The sequence below is a fragment of the Nerophis lumbriciformis genome, linkage group LG07, assembly GCF_033978685.3.
Source record: "Nerophis lumbriciformis linkage group LG07, RoL_Nlum_v2.1, whole genome shotgun sequence".
NCBI lineage: Eukaryota > Metazoa > Chordata > Actinopteri > Syngnathiformes > Syngnathidae > Nerophis > Nerophis lumbriciformis.
In genome coordinates, this window is record NC_084554.2 from 35,514,925 (window position 1) to 35,532,020 (window position 17,096).

At 41.5% G+C, this 17,096-nt stretch overlaps 1 long non-coding RNA gene across 1 annotated transcript in view; it reads left to right on the forward strand.

The window, feature by feature from the left end:
- The window catches only part of LOC133609587 (uncharacterized), a 168,048-nt gene that overhangs the window by 97,136 nt on the left and 53,816 nt on the right, over positions 1-17,096 (forward strand). Inside the window, exon 7 of the long non-coding RNA XR_009815742.1 lies at positions 1,783-1,903. This is a non-coding gene — a long non-coding RNA (uncharacterized lncRNA). The remainder of the gene's footprint in view (positions 1-1,782; positions 1,904-17,096) is intronic.

Here is a 17,096-nt window from a genome sequence, read left to right on the forward strand (position 1 = left end):
CCGAAATGAGTTTCCTCCGCCGGGTGGCGGGGCTCTCCCTTAGAGATAGGGTGAGAAGCTCTGTCATCCGGGGGGAGCTCAGAGTAAAGCCGCTGCCCCTCCACATCGAGAGGAGCCAGATGAGGTGGTTCGGGCATCTGGTCAGGATGCCACCCGAACGCCTCCCTAGGGAGGTGTTTAGGGCACGTCCGACCGGTAGGAGGCCGCGGGGAAGACCCAGGACACATTGGGAAGACTATGTCTCCCGGCTGGCCTGGGAACGCCTCGGGGTCCCACAGGAAGCGCTGGACGAAGTGGCTGGGGAGAGGGAAGTCTGGGCTTCCCTGCTTAGGCTGCTGCCCCCGCGACCCGACCTCGGATAAGCGGAAGAAGATGGATGGATGGATGGGCATTCTGAAATTGTACAAATCATAATGTTGTTGGGTTTTTTACACTTACATGTTGCGGTTAACAGTATTCTATCTTTATTTGTCGTTATTTATATTTTCTGAATAAATGATGTGATGATGTTCATCAGTCAACTCATTGGTGTTAGTTTTCAATCTATCAAGATAAAAAAATAATGTCAACATCAAAATACAGGATGTTTTTCATGTAGTTTGCTTATTTTCTTCGACTGGTGCACTAACATCCTGTGGTTTTTTTTGTTGTTTTTTTACATATGTAGCATCATCTACAAAGATACAAAGAATTGCTATTGCGACATCCAGTGGACACATTTAGAACAGCAGTTTCTTTCATTCAAAAATTTCGGCTCATTTTTATACTGAGCAAACTCATCCCGCGGGCTGGATAAAACCTGTTCGCGGGCCGTACGTTTGACACCCCTGAAATAGAGAAACAAGGTTACATGGACAATACAGCACATTTTTACAGTGTCACACAAAGTTCCACATGTCCGAAAAGTAGTGGGAAAAAACTTTTGTTCACATTCTGTATTCAATCTATAACATGAATATAAATACTTGATCATGATAAATCAATTTGCATACCGATGCACTCAAAGTATATCAGCACCACTCAGATAGAACACCAGAGTCCTGATTTACTAAAAGTTTGCGTGTGCTAAAACACGCGCAAACCTGATAGCACACGCAAAGCCGTGCTAAACGTGTGCAAAGTGGATTGCGTCTGTTAAGTGAGCAGAATAAGACGTGCAATCTATTTTGCGTGTCCGTCTTCATTAATATGCAAAAAATATGCTGATCATCAAAACGGCCACAATACTCGTTAGAGAAAATGCGAATATAATTATTTAGCATGGGAACATGATTTATTTTTTGCAAGCACTATTTTATGAAGGACGTGCAAACTGACAGTGCCACACACGGCTGCAGGATCAGTGCTGGTCCTGCATAAACATTTTTGACGGTCAGAAATAAAAAATATTAGACATTGTCTATTCAGCAATTACTTACTTACTTACTTAGTCCTCTTGCACTTCAGGGCGCGTAGAGCCGACCATAGCAACCAGGTCTCTCCATCTCCATACCATGCTGTAAGGTGGCAGCCCCACCAGCTGACTAGCCATCGCAGGGCCAACTACCCAGCATGGTGAAAACTAAACAGTTACGAATCCAACCAGAGCAACTAGATTCAGCAATTCCCTTTTATAATTTTATAGCTGCTCGGTGACCTGTGGGGCTGATTTAAATTAATTCAATTAATGCGTTTTGCCTTTTTTTTTTTGTTGTTGTTGTTTTTTTAATTAAGCTAATATATTGCTATAATATACCTCTATATAAAAATATGTCTTTCATTATGCATTTGTTTGCGTTTTAGTCATTCCAGGTGCACAAATGCACTGGTGACGCGATTCACAGCCTCGTCGCTGAATGTGGAAGTGAAAGAAAAGTGTCAGTGTGCTGCTGCTGCTGCTGCTGGTTCAACACATCGCACACAGGTAAGGAGGAGGAGCATGAGAACATGAATGTGCAGTAAAATAAAAGTGTCTCCATTGTAAAAGCCCGTGTGCACGCAAAATCCTCATTTAAATAAGGCGGTCTGCACTACTTTTTAGTTGCACACGCAGTGTTAGTAGACCACACTCACTCATAGTACACGCTGTTATATTTTTTGCATACGCGTGGTATTTGGATCTTAGTAAATCCGGCTCTAGATTTTTGTACCAAAACACATTTATTGAAATATGTCTTGCTACTTTTATGTATTGTATGTTTTTAATGCGAGTTTTTCAGCTCATTTTGCCATCTATGTTAACACCAAGAAGTTAAATCCTTACCACTTTATCTATGTCTATGCCGTCTATTAGTATTTGTGTTTGAAGATCTTCTGTATTCTTACCCAATGGAATTATTTTAGTTTTACTTGAAGGGGCCCTATAATGCAAAACCAACGTTTCTTAACTGGTGGTACCTGCTGTTGTGTATTTGGGATTTGCGTATGTCCCGAAAATGTTTAATCAAACCGTGGCGGCATTGCATTCGTTTGTAATCTACTTCTTTTAAACGCGCCGTTTGGCATTTTTCCCCATTAGTTAAGTTTTTCCCCATTGGTGACGTCTTCAGATGTCTCCATTAGGGTTGTGAATTTTTGGGAACCACACTTTTCGATTCTATTCTTGGGGGTAACGATTTGATTCAGAATCGATTCTCGATTCCAAGCGATTCTCGATTCAAAATCAATACTTTTTAATAACATTGGGTGCCAGTTCTATGATTAACTACCGTGCGTGACTGCTCGCCGACTGCTCGCTGTTTCGAAAAAGCTAAGTATCGTTCTATTTGTGTGCTTTTAAATTGTTCTGCAGCTTTCTTTATTACTTTCTCAACATATTTAGTAGTACTATTTAACTTGCAAATCACCCGATCTCTGTCTCTCCACCCCTCCCGCAGCTAGCTAGCAGCTAGCTGCTAAGCTAACGAAGCTAGCGCGGAGAAAGGCGTCGCCGGGCGCCGGTCAGAAGGAGTCTACTCCTGCACACCGTGACCAGGACTTCTCGGAAGACAGCAGGAACTTCACTCGGTGACAGAAAAACACCGTGAGTATGGCTTCCTGCGCGTCTTGCACCTTACTCACGGAGAGGCTGGCTCTGCTAGAGGGCCGTGTCCGCCAGTTAGAGCAGAGTAATCTCGTAACTTTAGATGTTGCGGACACATCTGCTAGCGTTAGCTGTAGCGAGCTAACTAGCCCAGCCTGTAGCAGTCCTAAGCGGCCTACAAGCTACGGTGTACCGGTTGAGACGCATAATAGATTTAGCTCTTTAGCTAGTCCTACACCCCAGTCTACCGGGCACCACACCTTAGTCATAGGGGACTCCATCACCCGAAACATAAAGCTTAGCAAACCAGCCACAATTAAGTGCATCCCGGGGGCCCGAGCACCTGACATAGAGGCTAATCTTAGGGAGCTAACTCGCAACAGGCCTAGTAAACACGTACGACAGGCTAATCGCACCACTAGTTATGCGAATATAGTTGTACACGTTGGCTCCAATGACACTAGAATGAGACAGTCAGAGATTACAAAGAGAAACATAGCCAGGACTTGTGATCTCGCTAGAAAGATGTCCAGGCATCGAGTAATTGTCTCTGGCCCCCTGCCTGCGAGAGGCAATGATGAGAGATATAGCAGATTAGTCTCGCTTAACAAGTGGCTGGCTAGCTTCTGTAGACAACAGGGACTAACGTTTATTGATAATTGGCCCTCTTTCTGGGGCAAACCAGGCTTGCTGATGAGGGACGGCCTTCACCCTAACCAGGAAGGCGCCATCATCCTGTCTAAGAATATAGACTACTGTTTAAGTCACATTTGACTAACTACACTAGAGCAAGCCCGGTCACAGGCAATTACAGAGCCTGCTAGTCCGGGTGAGGAGTCAGTTAAGCTAGAACTAGCCAGCGCCAGGCTGGATAATTCCTGTACGCATAGCAATTTTCTTAGAATAACACACAACTCACATAATGTGTTTTCTGTTGTGAATGTGTCCGGGGTAGATATGCATTCTACTGAGGTGGCAAATCATGATGCGTTCAGTCGATCGCAGCATCAAGCAAACAATCTGAAAATTCCCGTCGTATCAATTCCTAGATATGGTCGAAACTATTTAAAGTGCACTACGTATAATAAACGCAACATTATTAATATTTCTACTACGGATAATTTAAACAAAAACTCGTCAAAACAGCCCAATACTTATAATATGGGCTTTTTAAACATAAGATCATTGTCTCCCAAAACGTTATTAGTTAATGAGGTCATTAGAGACAACAATCTTAACGTCATTGGTCTTAGCGAAACCTGGCTCAAACCAGACGAATTTTTTGCGCTAAATGAGGCATCTCCTCCTAACTATACGAATGCGCATATTGCCCGTCCCCTTAAAAGGGGTGGGGGGGTCGCACTAATATACAATGAAAACTTTAACCTTACCCCTAACCTAAATAATAAATACAAATCGTTTGAGGTGCTTACTATGAGGTCTGTCGCACCGCTGCCTCTCGATATGGCTGTTATCTACCGCCCCCCAGGGCCCTACTCGGACTTTATTAATGAATTCTCAGAGTTCGTTGCTGATCTAGTGACGCACGCAGACAATATAATCATAATGGGGGACTTTAATATCCATATGAATACCCCATCGGACCCTCAGTGCGTGGCGCTCCAGACTATAATTGATAGCTGTGGTCTTACACAAATAATAAATGAACCTACGCATCGCAACGGCAATACGATAGATCTAGTGCTGGTCAGGGGTGTCACCACCTCCAAAGTTATGGTACTCCCGTATACTAAAGTAATGTCCGATCATTACCTTATAAAATTCGAAGTTCTGACTCATTGTCAACAAACTAATAATAATAATAACTGCTATAGCAGCCGCAACATTAATGCCGCCACAACGATGACTCTTGCTGACCTACTGCCTTCGGTAATGGCACCATTCCCAAATTATGTCGGCTCTATTGATAACCTCACTAACAACTTTGACAATGCCCTGCGCAAAACCATTGATAGTATAGCACCGCTAAAACAAAAAAGGGCCCCTAAAAGGCGCACCCCATGGTTTACAGAGGAAACCAGAGCTCATAAATTATCATGTAGAAAGTTGGAACGCAAATGGCGCGCGACCAAGCTTGAGGTTTTCCATCAAGCATGGAGTGATAGTTTAATATCGTATAAACGCATGCTTACCTTAGCTAAAGCTAAATATTACTCAAATCTCATCCGCCTCAACAAAAACGACCCTAAATTTTTGTTTAGTACAGTAGCATCGCTAACCCAACAAGGGACTCCTCCCAATAGCTCCACCCACTCGGCAGATGACTTTATGAATTTCTTTAATAAGAAAATTGAACTTATTAGAAAGGAGATTAAAGACAACGCATCCCAGCTACAACTGGGTTCTATGAACACGGATACAACTGTATCTATGACGGATACTGCAATACAAAATAGTCTCTCTCTTTTTGATGAAATAACATTAGAGGAACTATTACAGCGTGTAAGTGGGATAAAACAAACAACATGTTTACTTGACCCACTTCCTGGGAAACTTATCAAGGAGCTTTTTGTATTATTAGGTCCATCAGTGCTAAATATTATAAACTTATCACTTTCCTCTGGCACTGTTCCCCTAGCATTCAAGAAAGCGGTTATTCATCCTCTGCTCAAAAGACCTAACCTCGATCCTGACCTCATGGTAAACTACCGACCGGTGTCCCACCTTCCCTTTATTTCGAAAATCCTCGAAAAAATTGTCGCACAGCAGCTAAATGAACACTTAGTGTCTAACAATCTCTGTGAACCTTTTCAATTCGGTTTCAGGGCAAATCACTCTACGGAGACAGCCCTCGCAAAAATGACTAATGATCTACTGCTAACGATGGATTCTGATGCGTCATCTATGTTGCTGCTTCTTGATCTTAGCGCTGCTTTCGATACCGTCGATCATAATATTTTATTAGAGCGTATCAAAACACGTATTGGTATGTCAGACTTAGCTTTGTCGTGGTTTAACTCTTATCTTACTGACAGGATGCAATGCGTCTCCCATAATAATGTGACCTCGGACTATGTTAAGGTAACGTGCGGAGTTCCTCAGGGTTCGGTTCTTGGCCCTGCACTCTTTAGTATTTACATGCTGCCGCTAGGCGACATCATACGCAAATACGGTGTTAGCTTTCATTGCTATGCTGATGACACCCAACTCTACATGCCCCTAAAGCTGACCAACACGCCGGATTGTAGTCAACTGGAGGCGTGTCTTAATGAAATTAAACAATGGATGTCCGCTAACTTCTTGCAACTCAACGCCAAGAAAACGGAAATGCTGATTATCGGTCCTGCTAAACACCGACATTTATTTAATAATACCACCTTAACATTTGACAACCAAACAATTACACAAGGCGACTCGGTAAAGAATCTGGGTATTATCTTCGACCCAACTCTCTCCTTTGAATCACACATTAAGAGTGTTACTAAAACGGCCTTCTTTCATCTCCGTAATATCGCTAAAATTCGTTCCATTTTGTCCACTAGCGACGCTGAGATCATTATTCATGCGTTCGTTACGTCTCGTCTCGACTACTGTAACGTATTATTTTCGGGTCTCCCTATGTCTAGCATTAAAAAATTACAGTTGGTACAAAATGCGGCTGCTAGACTTTTGACAAGAACAAGAAAGTTTGATCATATTACGCCTATACTGGCTCACCTGCACTGGCTTCCTGTGCACTTAAGAAGTGACTTTAAGGTTTTACTACTTACGTATAAAATACTACACGGTCTAGCTCCGTCCTATCTTGTCGATTGCATTGTACCATATGTCCCGGCAAGAAATCTGCGTTCAAAGAACTCCGGCTTATTAGTGATTCCCAGAGCCCAAAAAAAGTCTGCGGGCTATAGAGCGTTTTCTATTCGGGCTCCAGTACTATGGAATGCCCTCCCGGTAACAATTAGAGATGCTACCTCAGTAGAAGCATTTAAGTCCCATCTTAAAACTCATTTGTATACTCTAGCCTTTAAATAGCCCCCCTGTTAGACCAGTTGATCTGCCGTTTCTTTTCTTTTCTCCTCTGCTCCCCTTTTCCTTGAGGGGAGGGGGGCACAGGTCCGGTGGCCATGGATGAAGTGCTGGCTGTCCAGAGTCGGGACCCGGGGTGGACCGCTCGCCTGTGCATCGGCTGGGAACATCTCTACGCTGCTGACCCGTCTCCGCTCGGGATGGTGTCCTGCTGGCCCCACTATGGACTGGACTCTCACACTATTATGTTGGATCCACTATGGACTGGACTCTCACAATATTATGTCAGACCCACTCGACATCCATTGCTTTCGGTCTCCCCTAGAGGGGGGGGGTTACCCACATATGCGGTCCTCTCCAAGGTTTCTCATAGTCATTCACATCGACGTCCCACTGGGGTGAGTTTTTCCTTGCCCGTATGTGGGCTTTGTACCGAGGATGTCGTTGTGGCTTGTGCAGCCCTTTGAGACACTTGTGATTTAGGGCTATATAAATAAAGATTGATTGATTGATTGAACTACATTCCTCCATAAAAAAGATAAAGAGCTGTGAACATTTTTATATTACTTAAAAGAAAACTGCTTTTGTTTAATAAGATTATACCCAAACATTTAATAAAGTCAAATACAAATAAGACAACAAGAGAAGTCGCCAACACTTCTCTTTTGTAAAATAAATCTGTACAGCAGATATGAGCATTTACATCAACAATATGATTTTCCCGAGTGGCTGGACAGGACAGAAAAAAAATAAAATTTTAATCGATTTTTTAAATTTAAAATTCATTAAGAATCGTTACAAATAAGACTTGCGATTCATTTGAAAATAATTTTTTTGACACCCTTAATCTCCGTACATGGTAAAGTTTCATCCAAAGGGCTTTTTTTAATTCACGTAGAAGTCAATGTGTTCACAATGAAACCGAATGAAGGAGATAACCTGTTGTTTTAACCAAATTACCAAATTACTACATAAACTTTCAGCCTCATCTGAAGTAAAGAGTGTCTTACTTTTCACTTTTATGATTCGTGGTAATGTGCCCTAGACTGTGAAGAAGTTGCTCCGAGTGTGTGGAGACCACTTCGAAGAGTCGTGCTTCACAAACCTACGCCAGTATAAAGATGGAATTTCCAAAAAACGACTTTTAATGGTCGGTTCGGTGCCTACTATTTATGGCAATAGAGGACAGAATGAAATGGTAGGTAATAACAGTAGGTTTTAGATGTGTGAATATCATCTTAGCAATGTTAGCTCGATTTGTAGTGTAGCTAGCTTTGCCTTCGAATGTAAGGGAACAGCGTCACCGTCCTGTGGCAAAATAAAGAATGATTTACCTAATATCTGATTTTAATAGGATCAGTGCCTGCTGTTTGGCACTGGACGAGTAAGTATTATGATCCGTATTATGTTAGCCATGTAGCTTGTTGCGTAGTGTATAACCTTGAGCTTATTGTTTACAAGGGGTAGAAGCAGCAGTGCAGTGGAGTTGTTAACGTGATATAGAATAGAAAAGTATTTTATTATGATACACATGTATACGCCCAGGATCTAGCATTGGAGAGATACAATCAATCAAAGTTTATTTATATAGCCCTCAATCACAAGTGTCTCAAAGGGCTGCACAAGCCACAATGACATCCTCGGCTCAGATCCCACATCAGCGCAAGAAAAAACTCAACCCAATGGGCACAATGAGAAACCCTGGACTCAGTAGAGGTTCAGCCTTTGCGTATACGGTAGTCTGGTAGTACCAGACCTGCAGCTTCGCTTCTGCTTCCTCTCTCTCCTCCGCCCGCATTGTCTCCTCCGCCCGCATCGTCTCCTCGTGCCGACAACAAACCACGTTGAGGCCACTGGTCTCGCTATATCATCTGGGATGTTGTGTGGTAATGAAAATCACCTAAAACAGATGACTGGTGGCCCATGCCCATAAGGTCCTGACGTGTGTAGCTTCTGTTAGTAGAACCGATTAGTCAATAATAAAAGCAAGAAATGAGAAAACTACAAAGCATGGCTGCCGGGGCGAGGACCAAGGTTTAGTCAGCGTGAAGGGGCGTTGTTAGGACGGGTTCATCTGCATTGAACAACTCTGCCTTTTAAAGCAACTTGTTTTCAGATTGAGCCAATAAGTGGCTGGAAGATAGGTCTTTAAAACAAAATCTTTGCTAAATGTTCACCCAAAAACACCATTACATGTTATGAAATGTTTTTAAATGTAGAACAACTATTAATGTGACCCCTTTTACTTAAAGGGGTCACATTATGATTTTTTTTCTTTTACATAATCATTACATCCTTTATGTAACCATTATATGTCACGTAGACCACAAGGAAGTGTTTTAAATGTAGGGAAAATATCATAATATGACCCTTTACTTAGAGAGGTCACAAGGAAGTGTTTTAAATGTAGGGAAAATATCATAATATGACCCTTTACTTAAAGAGGTCACATTATGATAGTTTTTCTACATTTAAAACACTTCCTTGTGGTCTACATAACATGTAATGGTGTTTTTTTTGGTCAAAATTTTGCATAGATTATGTTTTACAGATCATCTTCAAGCCATTTTCTGACTCTTTTTAGAATACGCGGTTTTGTGGGTGGTCTCATTTACGTGGCTTCACTTCGACTGCACCTTCTCTCTGTCAGTCATGTTTTATTTTTTAGCGCTTCCATATAGAGTCTGACAAATATAAATTCGAACTATACGCTACTTTGTATTAGAAATGGCAACAGCGGAGGATGCTTGTGCACACACAAGCCAGTCTGCCTCACAACAAGTATATAGAAAACGAGAAGGAACTTATTGACTATAGCGTTGGACAACAATGGTGGACTCGCGTGAAGTTTTTGGGGTGAATTTCTCCCATATATGGAGATATACGTTGATGTAACAACTGGGAAAAACGTCACAAATTGGGCAAATTCCAAGATTGTTTTATGAATATCTTCGCCATGCCTCCATAGTTTGATTTTAACGGTTTTGGCCTTATGTAGATGCCATCCATTTTTGACCACTGATCCTTCGCGATCCCAAATACACAAAAACAGGTACCATTAGGTAAGAAAAGTTGGTTTTGAAGGCGTCCCCTTTAAATTTAGTAATAGTCTAATAGGCTCTTATCTTTTTAAATAGCTTGTGTGTTTTCTCCTGAACAAAGTGCAGTTGTGTCATCTGCAAATAGTACCAATTTTAAGTACTTCGCGACCTTACAGGTGTTGTTTTTATAGCGGTTGAACAATTTTGGTCCTAGAATTGACCCCTGGGGCACACCGCAAGTTATGTTTAAGCCTAAGGACATGTATCCACTTAGCTTGACATTTTGCGGCCTATTCCTTAGGTAGCTTTTAACCCAATTTAAAACCAAACCCCTGTTGTCATACCATTCTAACGTGTTGGTTATATTACTATGATTGATAGTTTATAATGCTGTGTGTGTGTGTGTGTGAAGGTAGCAAAAGGTAAAGCAACTGGCTTGCAATATTGAGGTCAGAAATACAGTTGAAACCTTTGTAACTGAGCTACTGTGTGGAACAATTTCCCTTGTGGATCATTACAGTTTGTCTAAGTCTAAGTCTAATATTAGCTCATTTTAGTCTTATTTGATACATTTTGGACCTAATTGGGTTGTGCATATAAATTAATTAATTTGTGGCGCCCACTGTCTGAAGACATGCTAGCATACATATAATACAAATATCCTCCTCATGTTATAATCCAGGTGTGTCAAACGTAAGGCCCGCGGGCCGGGTCAGGCCCGCGAACAGGTTTTATCCGGCCCGCGGGATGAGTTTGCTAAGTATAAAAATGAGCCGAAATTTTTGAATGAAAGAGACTGCTGTTCTAAATGTGTCCACTAGATGTCGCAATAGCAGTTCTTTGTATCTTTGTAGATTATGCTACATATGTAAAAAAAATAAAAATAAACCACATAATATTAGTGCACCAGTCGAGGAAAATGAGCAAACTACAAAAATAACATCCTGTAATTACATTTTTATATATTTTTTTTATCTTGATAGATTGAAAATTAACACCAATGAGTTAGTTGACTGATGAACATCATCACATAATTTATTCAGAAAGTATAAGTAACGACAAATAAAGCTAAAATACTATTAACTGCAACATCTAAGTGTAAAAAAACAACAACACTATGATTTGTACATTTTCAGAATGTGCTTGTTCTATTCTTAAACAAAGAAAACAATCTGAAGTTGTCTTTATTCTTTACTTATCGTGCCGTGATTTTACCAGTCCGGCCCACTTAGGAGTAGATTTTTCACCATGTGGCCCCCGATCTAAAATGAGTTTGACACCCCTGGTATATCAATAGACAAATGGTCAATGACTTATGGGCAATTAGTTAGATGTTTTGCTTGAAACATGCTTTTCAAAAAATGAAACCAGTCTTGCTCAGATTATATACACGCGTGCTTGTCAGTGCCCGAAAGGTGTGCACTAAATTTCTTTAGTGCATCTTTGGGATTCAGTTTAAGGCCCTAAATTTACAGTGGGGTGTTTTATAGAGTTTGAGAAATTTCAAGTCAATCGAACTTTGGGGTTCAATAGCCTTCCTTGGCTGTTTACACTGGTGTTCTTGTGTACTTGTACTGCCTGTGGATTAGTCTAAACACTGCTGCCACCTACTTGGAGGCTTGTGTATTGTTCCAGCATGAATAAAGACTACTAGATGTCCCCCCGCCTCTCACGGGAAGGGCGTGGCCCACTATTTGAGAAATACACAAACAAACGCACTGAGATAATGAAAATGAGCTGTAAAAATCAATTGAGGCGAGCAGAAACATGTCAGTTTAAAAAAAAGAGGATTTGAGAGAAGGAAAGTAAAATTTCCTGGTCTTTACTTTTTATGGAGCCGCTCAAGCGAGATTTATGGATGTCGTCTGTTGCTATTTGACAGGTGATTTATTCAGAAGTCAAGGGCTGTAAGCATGTTGTGGAATGCACAGTGCAGTACAGCAATGCCCCCTCTTACAGTTTGTATTCTGAGAAAACGCTTGCGTCACATCTGGACAACAGCAGCAGGAAAACAACGAGAGCCGTTCGTCTGTTCTTGAAGATAAAGAGTGTGAGTGAAAGCTTCCGCGTATCAGCACAGAATTTTTATTTTTTATACTCAAGAGGAGGAAGGGTCCTGATTTAAGAGTAGTGGTCATACTGCGACAAAAACTGCAAATGTACAGTAGCAAACAAAAGTGTAGATACATTGAAAAATGTGTCTACACTTTTGACTGCTACTGTAACCTAACTCTTTGTAATTCTCCAACCTCAGCAAATCATGTTTTATGTGGTGTTCTTTGTCCTATTTTTTAGCTTTTTTCCTCATAACAATGATACATAAGCAAGATGTAAAACCTTTTTTCAAAACAAAAAAAACACTGATTTGCACATTTTCAGGAATATGTTTTATTATACTTAATCTGCTACTCAACTTCTCCTGGTATTTTTGACGGATTTGTGAGTAATATTTAAGCCCATTTGTACAACATATTATGAAAAATATCTTAAACATATTCAACTTCAGGCCTTTTTTTTTACCTATCATTCACAATCCTTATGAGAGACAAGAAGACAAAGGGTTTTGTTTTTTGTCGCTTTCTAACATATAAATATCGGCTCATTCTTGGTGACTGACCATGCAGCTAATGGGAGTCAATTCTACCACTAAATCACTTTAAAAATGCATTTAAAAACCGTCAACAATACTTAATTTACGTTCCGTAACCTGTATAATAATAAAGCTGCAGCAACATTGTTATCAGAGGTGGGTAGAGTAGCCAGAAATTGTACTCAAGTAAGAGTAATGTTACTTTAGAGATTTATTACTCAAGTAAAAGTAAGGAGTAGTCACCCAAATATTTACTTGAGTAAAAGTAAAAAGTATGTTGTGAAAAAACTACTCAAGTACTGAGTAACTGATGAGTAACCTGTTCGTTTAATGATGACGGCAACAAATAAAGCACAAAAACATAAAAATAGCAATGAGCAAATTCAGAGCCAGGAATATCTCTTATGTAACTAAAACAATAATATATATTAAATAATATACTTCAACATAACATTTTTTAAGGCAAATTGATCCACAATAACTTAACAGCACCATAGGCTCAGTAGGCAGAGATTACAAAGGAAAATAACCAGTTAGCCTTTACGCAAACCATAAACTGATAGGTATGGGCTGCATGAATTGATTTACGTGGACTCCGACTTAAACAAGTTGAAAAACTTATTCGGGTGTTACCATTTAGTGGTCAATTGTGCAGAATATGTACTGAACTGTGCAATCTACTAATAAAAGTTTCAATCAATCACCTGGGAACACACTTTGCACTTCTGATTGGTGTTTCTATACATGCATGTGTGTGTGTGCGACTGTGTGTGTGAGTGTGTCTCTGTCTGTCTCTCTATGAGGCTGCAGTGCGTTAATAAATGTCCCCACACGATGTACATTTGACAGTGATTAATAGCAGGGAAGCTAACATCAGCCTTCGGTGACAGCCAAAATATCTACTAACGTTACTTACCGCAATGTGCTTCCTCAAATTTGACGTTGAATTCATTTAAGCTTAAGCTTGTTGTTTGCCGCTGAAACTTTATGTGCGGTTAATCATGTGACCGCCTGGCTCTGTTTGATTGGTGAAACGGAGTCAAACGTCACCAGTGACTGCATTTGATTGGTGAAACGCAGGCATGCGATAGATCCTACTTTGAAGGTCTGTCTGACAAACCAAAACAAACAAAGTGTGCATTAAGAGATCGATAAAAATCAGTAGCGAGTAGCGAGCTGAATGTAGATAAATGGAGCGGAGTAAAAGTACCAATGATTGTCACACACACACTAGGTGTGGTGAAATTTGTCCTCTGCATTTGACCCATCCCCTTGATCACCCCTTGGGAGGTGAGGGGAGCAGTGGGCAGCAGCGGTGCCGAAATATACTCAAGTAAAAGTATGTTGCATTAAAACTACTCTTAGAAGTACAATTTATCCCAAAAGTTACTCAAGTAGATGTAACGGAGTAAATGTAGCGCATTACTACCCACCTCTGATTGTTATTGTAAAAGCGAACACTTAGGAACTCTTTTTATAGCGTAGTAACTCATCTGTGTGCTATGGTTTTAGCCGTAGAAGCTAACTACGGAAAAAGATAAGCTAGCTTCTATGTCAGCACAAAACGCGTTTGAGTTTGTAATGCACAACACTGCGATACGACACCAATTTGTACCTACTGAAAAACATGAACAATCATAGTACAGTATTTGTAAAGTATTAGCCCACATTTCATGTTTTGTTTGTACACAGCTAGCCAGACAATGTATGTACTGTAGTTGCAATAACACGCATGGCGTGCTGCGTGTATCATGATCAATATAAAGTGTGACTCACCAGCTGGACCAAACCGTCTGTTTGGTCCAGCTGGCCGAAGACGGGTTTTTTCCGGTTAGTTATGGGTAAGCAATCCATTTATGTCAAAATAACTTGGCTCCAAGTTCCACATTTTGCAGATTTGATTCACTTCACGTCACTCTCCCGGCTTCCGTCTGTTCCAACGTCTCACTCTTCTTTGTGCTCGCTTCTAGAAGGATCAGTTCATCCCTCGTATGTTCAGCTTCAAAAAGATAAGATTGTGAATCCTCGTTTGTCCAAAAATAGTCGTCTTCGTTGTATGTTACTAAATCATGATTAGTACACACACGCATGTTTGATTGTGGAAGGGGTTGTTGCCAGAAGTCAGACGTGCGCTCTTATGGAAACGGAAATAAATGCGCCGAAGAATTCGTTCCAGCAATGATTCAAATGATCAAAATATGGTAAATATTTTATATTACATATTGTTATGAACATGTCTGTTACTACATTATATATATATACTTGCAGTGTGTATATAAAACATTGATGGAGGGTTTTGAAGTTGTTTTAGAGGACTTTGAAGGCTACGACGTCTTCCAAGCGTTTTTTATCATCTTTAACCCCCCCCCCCCCCCCCCCAAAAAAGACGTGTGTTCTTGTTTCTCACAATTGTGAATGATAGGCCAAATTCCAAAAAAGTGTACTTCCTCCTTAAGAATGTGACAGTTTTATAGAAGTAGTGCTTGCAGTAATACTATGATATATTGTCGTATATTGTAACATTTTGTATAAGCTTAAGCTCCTTTTACCCTACAAGTACAGTGAGTGACAGTCATGTACAAATCCACTTCAGTAGTAGTTTGCAAACAAAATCTTTGGTCTTGACCGCGTTGTGTAGTATTGTAGTAGCGCAGCATATTCTCCTCTGGCCCCCGCCGTGTTGCGTCAACACAGCAGGGCCTACATCCTATGTGATCCTGCAGCGGCTGACAGCCGATTGCGGCGCGCTCTAATCTGGTTAGGGATTTTCAAAAGTGCTGCGTCCACTCCGATGTGCAGATAGGAGCGGCCTTTGTGTGCGACCCTCAGCCCCCCAAAAAAAAGGTTGACAAAGGGGCCCCCCGTGGTGATGTCATTCTACTGTCAGCAAGCGCAGGACAGGACAGGACATACTGTGACCGCCGTCACCCCCCGCACCCACCCCCATTCTTTGACCACCTCGCCCTGACCCCTGTGAACCGACCAACTTGTGTGAAGTTCAAAAGCGAAATCCGAGTGGGACGTATGGCTTTTAAATATTTATAACCGTAAATAGCTGCAATCTACACACAGTAGCCTGCCATGCAAACACACACGTATACAGTATATATGAACCTACAGTATATATGACATAGTTCTCATGATACTTTTACCGCTCTAATTTGGTTGCTGAGCGCAGCTGCCCACTTGGACCAATTCCTTGGCGGCCTAAATTTAATAGAGGACGCGCGTGTGCGTGGGTCTGTGTAAGACACTCGGTCTTTGTGTTGCTCAATCGCGACACAATCGATGAGGTCGCTTAGAATCACATCACATGTACGTTGTCTTCAAACCCAAAACACAAACAAGCAACGTGAGCACATCAAAAATCTTGCCCGAGTCCTAACTTTAGAAAAGTACTCTGCGAAGCAACTCCTGCTTCCAAGAAGACGCACATTTATCCCCCCACACACACACATACACACACATGCAAACATATATAAAGGGACAATCTTGTGCCACCTCCAAGCAGACACTTTACTCCCGGTTTCACGTTCATGTCCTATGTTTGCACGTATTTATGGATATGTACTGTATGTATGTCTGGCACAAATGCACATTAGTGTCGGGTCGCGTGGTGTCCCATTAAAGGCCCACTTTTTTTCCCCCCCGCGCCTGTAAATCAAATAAGAATATGACGGGTGGAAAAAGACAAACATGAGGTCTCCTTGTATGGAGTGGCCATGTTTGTACCACTTTGGTCACTTACTCTAACGTCCAGATGTCTCTTAAGTTTTCCAATTTTAATTGCTCCATGTGCCTGAGAGGTGAGTTTCTTCACAAAGCTGATTTTGCAGTGTACCGTATCATTACTACTGTAAATGGGTTATGGTAAATGGGTTATACTTGTATAGCGCTTTTCTACCTTTTTAAGGAACTCAAAGCGCTTTGACACTATTTCCACATTCACCCATTCACACACACATTCACACACTGATGGCGGGAGCTGCCATTCAAGGCGCTAACCAGGACCCATCAGGAGCAAGGGTGAAGTGTCTTGCTCAAGGACACAACAGACGTGACTAGGATGGTAGAAGTTAAAGTTAAGTTAAAGTACCAATGATTGTCACACACACACACTAGGTGTGGTGAAATTTGTCCTCTGCACTTGACCCATCCCCTTGTTCACCTCCTGGAAGGGGAGGGGAGCAGTGGACAGCAGCAGCCCGGGAATAATTTTTGGTGATTTAATCCCCAATTCCAACCCTTGATGCTGAGTACCAAGCAGGGAGACAATGGGTCCCATTTTTATAGTCTTTGGTATGACTCGGCCGGGGTTTGAACTCACAGTAGGTCGGGGATTGAACCAGGAACCCTCAGGTTGCTGGCACAGCCACTCTCCAACCGCACCACGCCATCTCCTGTAAAGCAGGGGTTTCCCAACTACGATCTGGCATCTTCAATTTGGCCCGTGAGTTGTCGTGGGTTAGACAGGGAA